Source organism: Mobula birostris, chromosome 12, assembly GCF_030028105.1.
Source record: "Mobula birostris isolate sMobBir1 chromosome 12, sMobBir1.hap1, whole genome shotgun sequence".
Taxonomy (NCBI): domain Eukaryota; kingdom Metazoa; phylum Chordata; class Chondrichthyes; order Myliobatiformes; family Myliobatidae; genus Mobula; species Mobula birostris.
The window spans coordinates 116,228,334-116,238,333 of NC_092381.1; positions in this window are offsets into that span (position 1 = coordinate 116,228,334).

Genomic DNA, 10,000 nt, shown 5'->3' on the forward strand with positions numbered 1-10,000 from the left:
GAAATTCAGTGCGGCGCGGGTGAACGGCGGGAGTAACTATGACTCTCTTAAGGGTAAGGAGGGGGGCCCATGGGCCAGCAAGGAGTTTCTGATGAACATCGGCCGGGACATTTTGACGGCGGGGCAAGACGTAGTTGTTATTGAGGGTGAAGGGTTTGTCCTCAGCTGGTTGATTGTCGAAAAGTCGGGGCTGCCGGGCCGGTTACCGATTTGCCCGGCCGGCTTGGTTAACCATTTGCCCGGGCCGGGTTGGTTAACGAATTGTCAGGGTTGGGCTTGGTTAACCATTTGCCCGGGCCGGGTTGGTTAGCGAATTGCCATGGCCGGGTTGGTTAACGCAGTTCAGGGTTGGGCTTGATTAACGATTTGCCCGAGCAGGGTTGGCTAACGCATTGTCAGGAGCGTGCGCGGTTGGTTCACGAAACTGCCTGTTCCGGGTTTCTAGAGCGTTGTCAGGCCCGGCCGGCCGGGTTAGCGGCTTGCCAGACCCAACTTGACGAAATTCAGTGCGGCGCGGGTAAACGGCGGGAGTGACTATGACTCTCTTAAGGTAAGGAGGGGGGCCCATGGGCCAGGAAGGAGTTTCTGATGAACATCGGCCGGGACATTTTGACGGCGGGGCAAGACGTCGTTGTTATTGAGGGTGAAGGGTTTGTCCTCAGCTGGTTGATTGTCGAATAGTCGGGGCTGCCGGGCCGGTTACCGATTTGCCCGGCCGGCTTGGTTGACCATTTGCCCGAGCCGGGTTGGTTAATGAATTGCCATGGCCGGGTTGGTTAACGCAGTTTCAGGGTTGGGCTTGATTAACGATTTGCCCGAGCAGGGTTGGCTAACGCATTGTCAGGAGCGTGCGCGGTTGGTTCACGAAACTGCCTGTTCCGGGTTTCTAGAGCGTTGTCAGGCCCGGCCGGCCGGGGTAGCGGGTTGCCAGACCCAACTTGACGAAATTCAGTGCGGCGCGGGTAAACGGCGGGAGTAACTATGACTCTCTTAAGGTAAGGAGGGGGGCCCATGGGCCAGCAAGGAGTTTCTGATGAACCTCGGCCGGGACATTTTGACGGCGGGGCAAGAACTAGTTGTTATTGAGGGCGAAGGGTTTGTCCTCAGCTGGTTGATTGTCGAATAGTCGGGGCTGCCGGGCCGGTTACCGATTTGCCCGGCCGGCTTGGTTAACCATTTGCCCGGGCCGGGTTGGTTAACGAATTGTCAGGTTTGGGCTTGGTTAACCATTTGCCCGGGCCGGGTTGGTTAGCGAATTGTCATGGTTGGGTTGGTTAACGAATTGTCGGGTTTGGGCTTGGTTAACGATTTGCCCGAGCAGGGTGGGTGAACACATTGTCAGGAGCGTGCGCAGTTGGTTCACGAAACTGCCTGTTCCGGGTTTCTAGAGCGTTGTCAGGCCCGGCCGGCCGGGTTAGCGGCTTGCCAGACCCAACTTGACGAAATTCAGTGCGGCGCGGGTAAACGGCGGGAGTAACTATGACTCTCTTAAGGTAAGGAGGGGGGCCCATGGGCCAGCAAGGAGTTTCTGATGAACCTCGGCCGGGACATTTTGACGGCGGGGCAAGAACTAGTTGTTATTGAGGGCGAAGGGTTTGTCCTCAGCGGGTTGATTGTCGAATTGTCGGGACTGCCGGGCCGGTTAGCGATTTGCCCGGCCGGCTTGGTTAACCATTTGCCCGAGCCGGGTTGGTTACCGAATTGTCTGGGTTGGGCTTGGTTAACCATTTGCCCGGGCCGGGTTGGTTAGCGAATTGCCATGGTTGGGTTGGTTATCGAATTGTCGGGTTTGGGCTTGGTTAACGACTTGACCGTGCAGGGTTGGTTAACGCCTTGTCAGGAGCGTGCGCGGTTGGTTCACGAAACTGCCTGTTCCGGGTTTCTAGAGCATTGTCAGGCCCGGCCGGCCGGGTTAGCGGCTTGCCAGACCCAACTTGACGAAATTCAGTGCGGCGCGGGTAAACGGCGGGAGTAACTATGACTCTCTTAAGGTAAGGAGGGGGGCCCATGGGCCAGCAAGGAGTTTCTGATGAACATCGGCCGGGACATTTTGACGGCGGGGCAAGACGTAGTTGTTATTGAGGGTGAAGGGTTTGTCCTCAGCTGGTTGATTGTCGAATAGTCGGGGCTGCCGGGCCGGTTACCGATTTGCCCGGCCGGCTTGGTTAACCATTTGCCCGGGCCGGGTTGGTTAACGAATTGTCAGGTTTGGGCTTGGTTAACCATTTGCCCGGGCCGGGTTGGTTAGCGAATTGTCATGGTTGGGTTGGTTAACGAATTGTCGGGTTTGGGCTTGGTTAACGATTTGCCCGAGCAGGGTGGGTGAACACATTGTCAGGAGCGTGCGCAGTTGGTTCACGAAACTGCCTGTTCCGGGTTTCTAGAGCGTTGTCAAGCCCGGCCGGCCGGGTTAGCGGCTTGCCAGACCCAACTTGACGAAATTCAGTGCGGCGCGGGTAAACGGCGGGAGTAACTATGACTCTCTTAAGGTTATATAAGGAGGGGGGCCCATGGGCCAGGAAGGAGTTTCTGATGAACATCGGCCGGGACATTTTGACGGCGGGGCAAGACGTCGTTGTTATTGAGGGTGAAGGGTTTGTCCTCAGCTGGTTGATTGTCGAATAGTCGGGGCTGCCGGGCCGGTTACCGATTTGCCCGGCCGGCTTGGTTAACCATTTGCCCGGGCCGGGTTGGTTAACGAATTGTCAGGGTTGGGCTTGGTTAACCATTTGCCCGGGCCGGGTTGGTTAGCGAATTGCCATGGTTGGGTTGGTTAACGAATTGTCGGGTTTGGGCTTGGTTAACGACTTGACCGTGCAGGGTTGGTTAACGCCTTGTCAGGAGCGTGCGCGGTTGGTTCACGAAACTGCCTGTTCCGGGTTTCTAGAGCATTGTCAGGCCCGGCCGGCCGGGTTAGCGGCTTGCCAGACCCAACTTGACGAAATTCAGTGCGGCGCGGGTAAACGGCGGGAGTAACTATGACTCTCTTAAGGTAAGGAGGGGGGCCCATGGGCCAGCAAGGAGTTTCTGATGAACATCGGCCGGGACATTTTGACGGCGGGGCAAGACGTAGTTGTTATTGAGGGTGAAGGGTTTGTCCTCAGCTGGTTGATTGTCGAATAGTCGGGGCTGCCGGGCCGGTTACCGATTTGCCCGGCCGGCTTGGTTAACCATTTGCCCGGGCCGGGTTGGTTAACGAATTGTCAGGTTTGGGCTTGGTTAACCATTTGCCCGGGCCGGGTTGGTTAGCGAATTGTCATGGTTGGGTTGGTTAACGAATTGTCGGGTTTGGGCTTGGTTAACGATTTGCCCGAGCAGGGTGGGTGAACACATTGTCAGGAGCGTGCGCAGTTGGTTCACGAAACTGCCTGTTCCGGGTTTCTAGAGCGTTGTCAAGCCCGGCCGGCCGGGTTAGCGGCTTGCCAGACCCAACTTGACGAAATTCAGTGCGGCGCGGGTAAACGGCGGGAGTAACTATGACTCTCTTAAGGTAAGGAGGGGGGCCCATGGGCCAGCAAGGAGTTTCTGATGAACCTCGGCCGGGACATTTTGACGGCGGGGCAAGAACTAGTTGTTATTGAGGGCGAAGGGTTTGTCCTCAGCTGGTTGATTGTCGAATTGTCGGGACTGCCGGGCCGGTTACCGATTTGCCCGGCCGGCTTGGTTAACCATTTGCCCGAGCCGGGTTGGTTACCGAATTGTCAGGGTTGGGCTTGGTTACCCATTTGCCCGAGCCGGGTTGGTTAATGAATTGCCATGGCCGGGTTGGTTAACGCAGTTTCAGGGTTGGGCTTGATTAACGATTTGCCCGAGCAGGGTTGGCTAACGCATTGTCAGGAGCGTGCGCGGTTGGTTCACGAAACTGCCTGTTCCGGGTTTCTAGAGCGTTGTCAGGCCCGGCCGGCCGGGTTAGCGGCTTGCCAGACCCAACTTGACGAAATTCAGTGCGGCGCGGGTAAACGGCGGGAGTAACTATGACTCTCTTAAGGTAAGGAGGGGGGCCCATGGGCCAGCAAGGAGTTTCTGATGAACATCGGCCGGGACATTTTGACGGCGGGGCAAGACGTAGTTGTTATTGAGGGTGAAGGGTTTGTCCTCAGCTGGTTGATTGTCGAATAGTCGGGGCTGCCGGGCCGGTTACCGATTTGCCCGGCCGGCTTGGTTAACCATTTGCCCGGGCCGGGTTGGTTAACGAATTGTCAGGTTTGGGCTTGGTTAACCATTTGCCCGGGCCGGGTTGGTTAGCGAATTGTCATGGTTGGGTTGGTTAACGAATTGTCGGGTTTGGGCTTGGTTAACGATTTGCCCGAGCAGGGTGGGTGAACACATTGTCAGGAGCGTGCGCAGTTGGTTCACGAAACTGCCTGTTCCGGGTTTCTAGAGCGTTGTCAAGCCCGGCCGGCCGGGTTAGCGGCTTGCCAGACCCAACTTGACGAAATTCAGTGCGGCGCGGGTAAACGGCGGGAGTAACTATGACTCTCTTAAGGTAAGGAGGGGGGCCCATGGGCCAGCAAGGAGTTTCTGATGAACCTCGGCCGGGACATTTTGACGGCGGGGCAAGAACTAGTTGTTATTGAGGGCGAAGGGTTTGTCCTCAGCGGGTTGATTGTCGAATTGTCGGGACTGCCGGGCCGGTTAGCGATTTGCCCGGCCGGCTTGGTTAACCATTTGCCCGAGCCGGGTTGGTTACCGAATTGTCAGGGTTGGGCTTGGTTAACCATTTGTCCGAGCCGGGTTGGTTAATGAATTGCCATGGCCGGGTTGGTTAACGCAGTTTCAGGGTTGGGCTTGGTTAACGATTTGCCCGAGCAGGGTGGGTGAACGCATTGTCAGGAGCGTGCGCGGTTGGTTCACGAAACTGCCTGTTCCGGGTTTCTAGAGCATTGTCAGGCCCGGCCGGCCGGGTTAGCGGCTTGCCAGACCCAACTTGACGAAATTCAGTGCGGCGCGGGTAAACGGCGGGAGTAACTATGACTCTCTTAAGGTAAGGAGGGGGGCCCATGGGCCAGCAAGGAGTTTCTGATGAACATCGGCCGGGACATTTTGACGGCGGGGCAAGACGTCGTTGTTTTTGAGGGCGAAGGGTTTGTCCTCAGCTGGTTGATTGCCGAATTGTCGGGACTGCCGGGCCGGTTAACGATTTGCCCGGCCGGCTTGGTTAACCATTTGCCCGAGCCGGGTTGGTTAGTGAATTGCCATGGCCGGGTTGGTTAACGCAGTTTCAGGGTTGGGCTTGATTAACGATTTGCCCGAGCAGGGTTGGCTAACGCATTGTCAGGAGCGTGCGCGGTTGGTTCACGAAACTGCCTGTTCCGGGTTTCTAGAGCGTTGTCAGGCCCGGCCGGCCGGGTTAGCGGGTTGCCAGACCCAACTTGACGAAATTCAGTGCGGCGCGGGTAAACGGCGGGAGTAACTATGACTCTCTTAAGGTAAGGAGGGGGGCCCATGGGCCAGGAAGGAGTTTCTGATGAACATCGGCCGGGACATTTTGACGGCGGGGCAAGAACTAGTTGTTATTGAGGGCGAAGGGTTTGTCCTCAGCTGGTTGATTGTCGAATTGTCGGGACTGCCGGGCCGGTTAACGATTTGCCCGGCCGGCTTGGTTAACCATTTGCCCGAGCCGGGTTGGTTAATGAATTGCCATGGCCGGGTTGATTAACGCATTGTCAGGGTTGGGCTTGGTTAACGATTTGCCCGAGCAGGGTGGGTGAACGCATTGTCAGGAGCGTGCGCGGTTGGTTCACGAAACTGCCTGTTCCGGGTTTCTAGAGCGTTGTCAGGCCCGGCCGGCCGGGTTAGCGGGTTGCCAGACCCAACTTGACGAAATTCAGTGCGGCGCGGGTAAACGGCGGGAGTGTTGGTTAACGAATTGTCAGGGTTGGGCTTGGTTAAGCATTTGCCCGAGCCGGGTTGGTTAGCGAATTGCCATGGTTGGGTTGGTTAAGGAATTGTCGGGTTTGGGCTTGGTTAACGACTTGACCGTGCAGGGTTGGTTAACGAATTGTCGGGGTTGGGCTTGGTTAACGATTTGCCCGAGCAGGGTTGGTTAGCGAATTGTCAAGGGTTCGGCTTGGTTAACGACTTGACCGTGCAGGGTTGGTTAGCCCATTGTCAGGAGCGTGCGCGGTTGGTTCACGAAACTGCCTGTTCCGGGTTTCGAGAGCGTTGTCAGGCCCGGCCGGCCGGGTTAGCGGCTTGCCAGACCCAACTTAACGAAATTCATTGCAGCGCGGGTAATCGGCGGGAGTCGCTTGGTTAACGTTATGGCCGGGCCAGGCTGGTTAATCAATTGTCCAGGCCCGGTTGGTTACCCAATTGGCCAGGCCGGGGTGGATAACGAATTGGCCAGTCTCGGTTGGTTAACCAATTGCCCGGGCCGGGCCGGGTTGGTTAACGAATTGTCCGGGTCAGACTGGTTAACGAATTGGCATGTCCGAGTAGGTTAACGAATTGCCAGAGCCAGCTTGGTTAACGAATTGTCCGGCTGGGTTGGTGCACTCATTGCCAGGACAGGGTTGTTTAATGAATTGTCCGTTCCCAGTTGGTTCACGAATTGGCAAGGCCAGGGTGGTTAAGGAATTGTCCGGGCCAGGTTGGTTAACGAATTGCCCGTCCTGGCTGGTTAACGAATTGTCAGGGTCAGGTTGGTTAACGAATTGCCATGGCCGTGTAGGTTAACGAATTGCCAGAGCCAGCTTGGTTAACGAATTGTCCGGCCGCGTTGGTTAACGAATTGTCCGTTCCCAGTTGGTTCACGAATTGGCAAGGACAGGGTGGTTAACGAATTGTCCGGCCGGGCTGGTGCACTCATTGCCAGGACAGGGTTGGTTACCGAATTGTCCGTTCCCAGTTGGTTCACGAATTGGAAAACCAGGGTGGTTAAAGTATTGTCCGGGCCTGGTTGGTTAACGAATTGCCCGTCCTGGTTGGTTAACGAATTGTCCGGGTCAGGTTAGTTAACGAATTGCCAGGGTCTGGTTGGTTACCGAATTGTCCGGCCGGGTTGGTGCACTCATTGCCAGGACAGGGTTGGTTGACGAATTGCCCGTCCTGGTTGGTTAACGAATTGCCAGGGTCTGGTTGGTTACCGAATTGTCCGGCCGGGTTGGTGCACTCATTGCCAGGACAGGGTTGGTTGACGAATTGCCCGTCCTGGTTGGTTCACGAATTGCCAGGGTCTGGTTGGTTACCGAATTGTCCGGCCGGGTTGGTGCACTCATTGCCAGGACAGGGTTGGTTAACGAATTGTCAGGGTCAGGTTGGTTAACGAATTGCCATGGCCGGGTAGGTTAACGAATTGCCAGAGCCAGCTTGGTTAACGAATTGTCCGGCCGGGTGGTTAACGAATTGTCCCGGCCAGGTTGGTTAACGAATTGCCAGAGCCAGCTTGGTTAACGAATTGTCCGGCCGGGTTGGTGCACTCATTGCCAGGACAAGGTTGGTTAACGAATTGCCCGGTTCCGAATGGTTAACGAATTGCCCGGTCCCGTTCGGTTCACGAATTGCCCGCCCGCTGATTGTTAACTTTTCGCACCGGCGGGGGATGGCTTGGGTAACGAGCCTCCAAGATCTGTCGGTTAACCATTTGCCCGGTGGCAATTCGTTAACCAAGTCCGCTCCGGAAGTCTGGATGGGGGTCGGATTTGCCGGCCGAGGCCGACCCGGAGTTCCAGAGGCTCGGCCGCCGGGGTCAGATTCGGCCGCCCCTTTGACACATGCAATTTCTGTACGGGGGCATTGGCGGGGTTCCTGCAGATATATAGGGAGGCCGTTTTCACGAGTTGTTGAAGTATTCGGTAGATGGCACCGGCCTCCCCAATTGGTTAACCCGGGCCACGCGGCAGCTTTTCCGCACGATTCCGAAGATTGCCGGTATGGATTTTCGGACAAATACCCAATTGCGGAAGTCTGTCAGCGGGACCTATTCGCAGGCCCATGCCGGCCGAGGGGCGGCATTTTCCGTATGACTACCGGTGCTCCGGCCGCCGAATGGAAACCTTGCCCGAATGAATTTCTGACAAAGTCCCGAGGCGGGAGCCAGTAAGGGGACGTATTCGGCGGGCCGTGCCGGCCGAGCGGCGGCATTTTCGGAGGGACAACCGCAGGTCCCGCCGTCGATCCGAGACCTTGGCTGAAGAGTCGAAAGTAATCTAAGTCCCGACTCGGAAGTCAGAATGAAGGCGACTTCGGGGCCCTCCTGCCGACCGAGGCGGCCGATCGACGGCGGCACTACCGGAGGGCCGCCCGCCGAGCCAGCCGCGTGCCCTCGGCGCCACGCCGGTTAACCAATTGCCGTCGGAAGCCTGTGAAGGTCGGATCTGCCCCGTCGGGCGGGCCCGAGGTGCCCCGCGACCGGCATGAGCTCCGGGCGTCGTGCCGCCGGTTTGACACATGTCATTGTTGCACGGTCTGTCGCGGCTCTGGTTAACGAGTTAGGCCCGGAAGTCACTATGGGGGTCGGATTTGCCCCGCCTGGCGGGGCCAGAGTGCGACCTTCCCGGCAGGACTTCCGGGAGGCATCCCGCCGACTTGACACATGCAATTTCTGTACGGGGGGATTGGCGGGGTTCCCGGAGATTTACGGGAACACGTTTTCCAGACACACTTAGCAGGGTGACTAGTGGTACGGTTGACACAGTGCAGAGTTCTAAGTGAGCCTTACTCAATTGTGACTCAGTAAGCGGGAGGCCGGGCGAGCTCCGACTTACAATGATAAAAGCTTTTTTTCGCTATTTCCGAAAAAAATGACAAAGTCCAAGAACGCAGCGGGGGCTGCGGACAGACAGAGTCTGAGCGCGGACCGCGGGCGGCGGCCGGCAGACCGACGGTGGCAAAAGCTTTATATCGATCCGAAAAGCAAAGAGGCATTGTGTGTACCAAGACGGAGAAGGGACAAGCCTGCCGCTGGTGCCCTCGCGAGTGTCGTCTGCGTTAGACCTCTGTTCCCCGATCGATCCGGCTTGGTCGGTCCTACCTTTGGGAGAGGCCGAGTGGAAGCGACGGTCTCGACACGTGCGCCGAACTTCCGTGCTCGGCTCGTTACCATCTCCGGAGGTGGGCAGGTGGGTCTGCCGCGGGGCGGCCCGATTGCCGACCGAGGGCTTCATGCTTTGGGCGGAATTGACGTTGGGCATTCGCACGTTTGCACCACGATCGATTGACGGAGTCTCCCGCCGGCGGACGGGACTGCTGTGCGCATAGATGACGGGGGCCGGTCGAACGACCGTCGACCATCCCGAGAAGGCAGCTACACCCACGCGCATATACCTAGGCGGTGAAGGTGCGGACCTCACCGGCGCGATCGACGGGGTGGGATGGCGAGGCGTTCACCGGCGCGGCGTTAGGCCCTGGGCCGACGGAGGCGAGCGGCGACCGTCGACCGTCCTGAGAGCCAGCTCGGCGGAAGGGTGCGGGTGCGGACCTCACCCAGCGACGCGGCTCGATAGGGGATGGCGCGGCACTGCGACGACAGACATGGCCCGAGAGAGCAAGGGACGGGCGCGCCGGCCGCAGCAGCACTCTTTCGCGCCGTAGGGGCAAGGCGAAAGAGTCGGGAGAGTTCCATAGGCCAGAGTGGCAGGGAGATGCCCGGTTCAGCCTGACTCAACCGAAGCGTTGATCCTCGGTCACCAACGAGAGGAAGGAGAGGCTCTGCGCGCGCGGTGCTACCGACTGACGGCCGGCCGATGTGCGATTTCCAGAAGGTCGGGCGGCACCCGCGCGTTCCCTCCCCGCTCCAGCAGAGGCCGGAGACGTCCGGTCGCCAGAGCGGTCCGCGTGCAGCCTCCGGTTCCGCGAGAAGGCTAGTGTCCTCGGGACGAGGAGAGCCTTGTGAGCGGTCCGGCGGGCGGTGCAGCAAATTGTCGGTACGTTTCTCGGCATTGTCATATACGAATCCTGAGAGAGAAAGAGAAAAGGGGTGTCCGCGACGCGTACGTGGGCCAAGGGCGCGTGCGGCGCCGCGACACCCAGCGGATCCCTGCAATGGAGGGGACCGCCG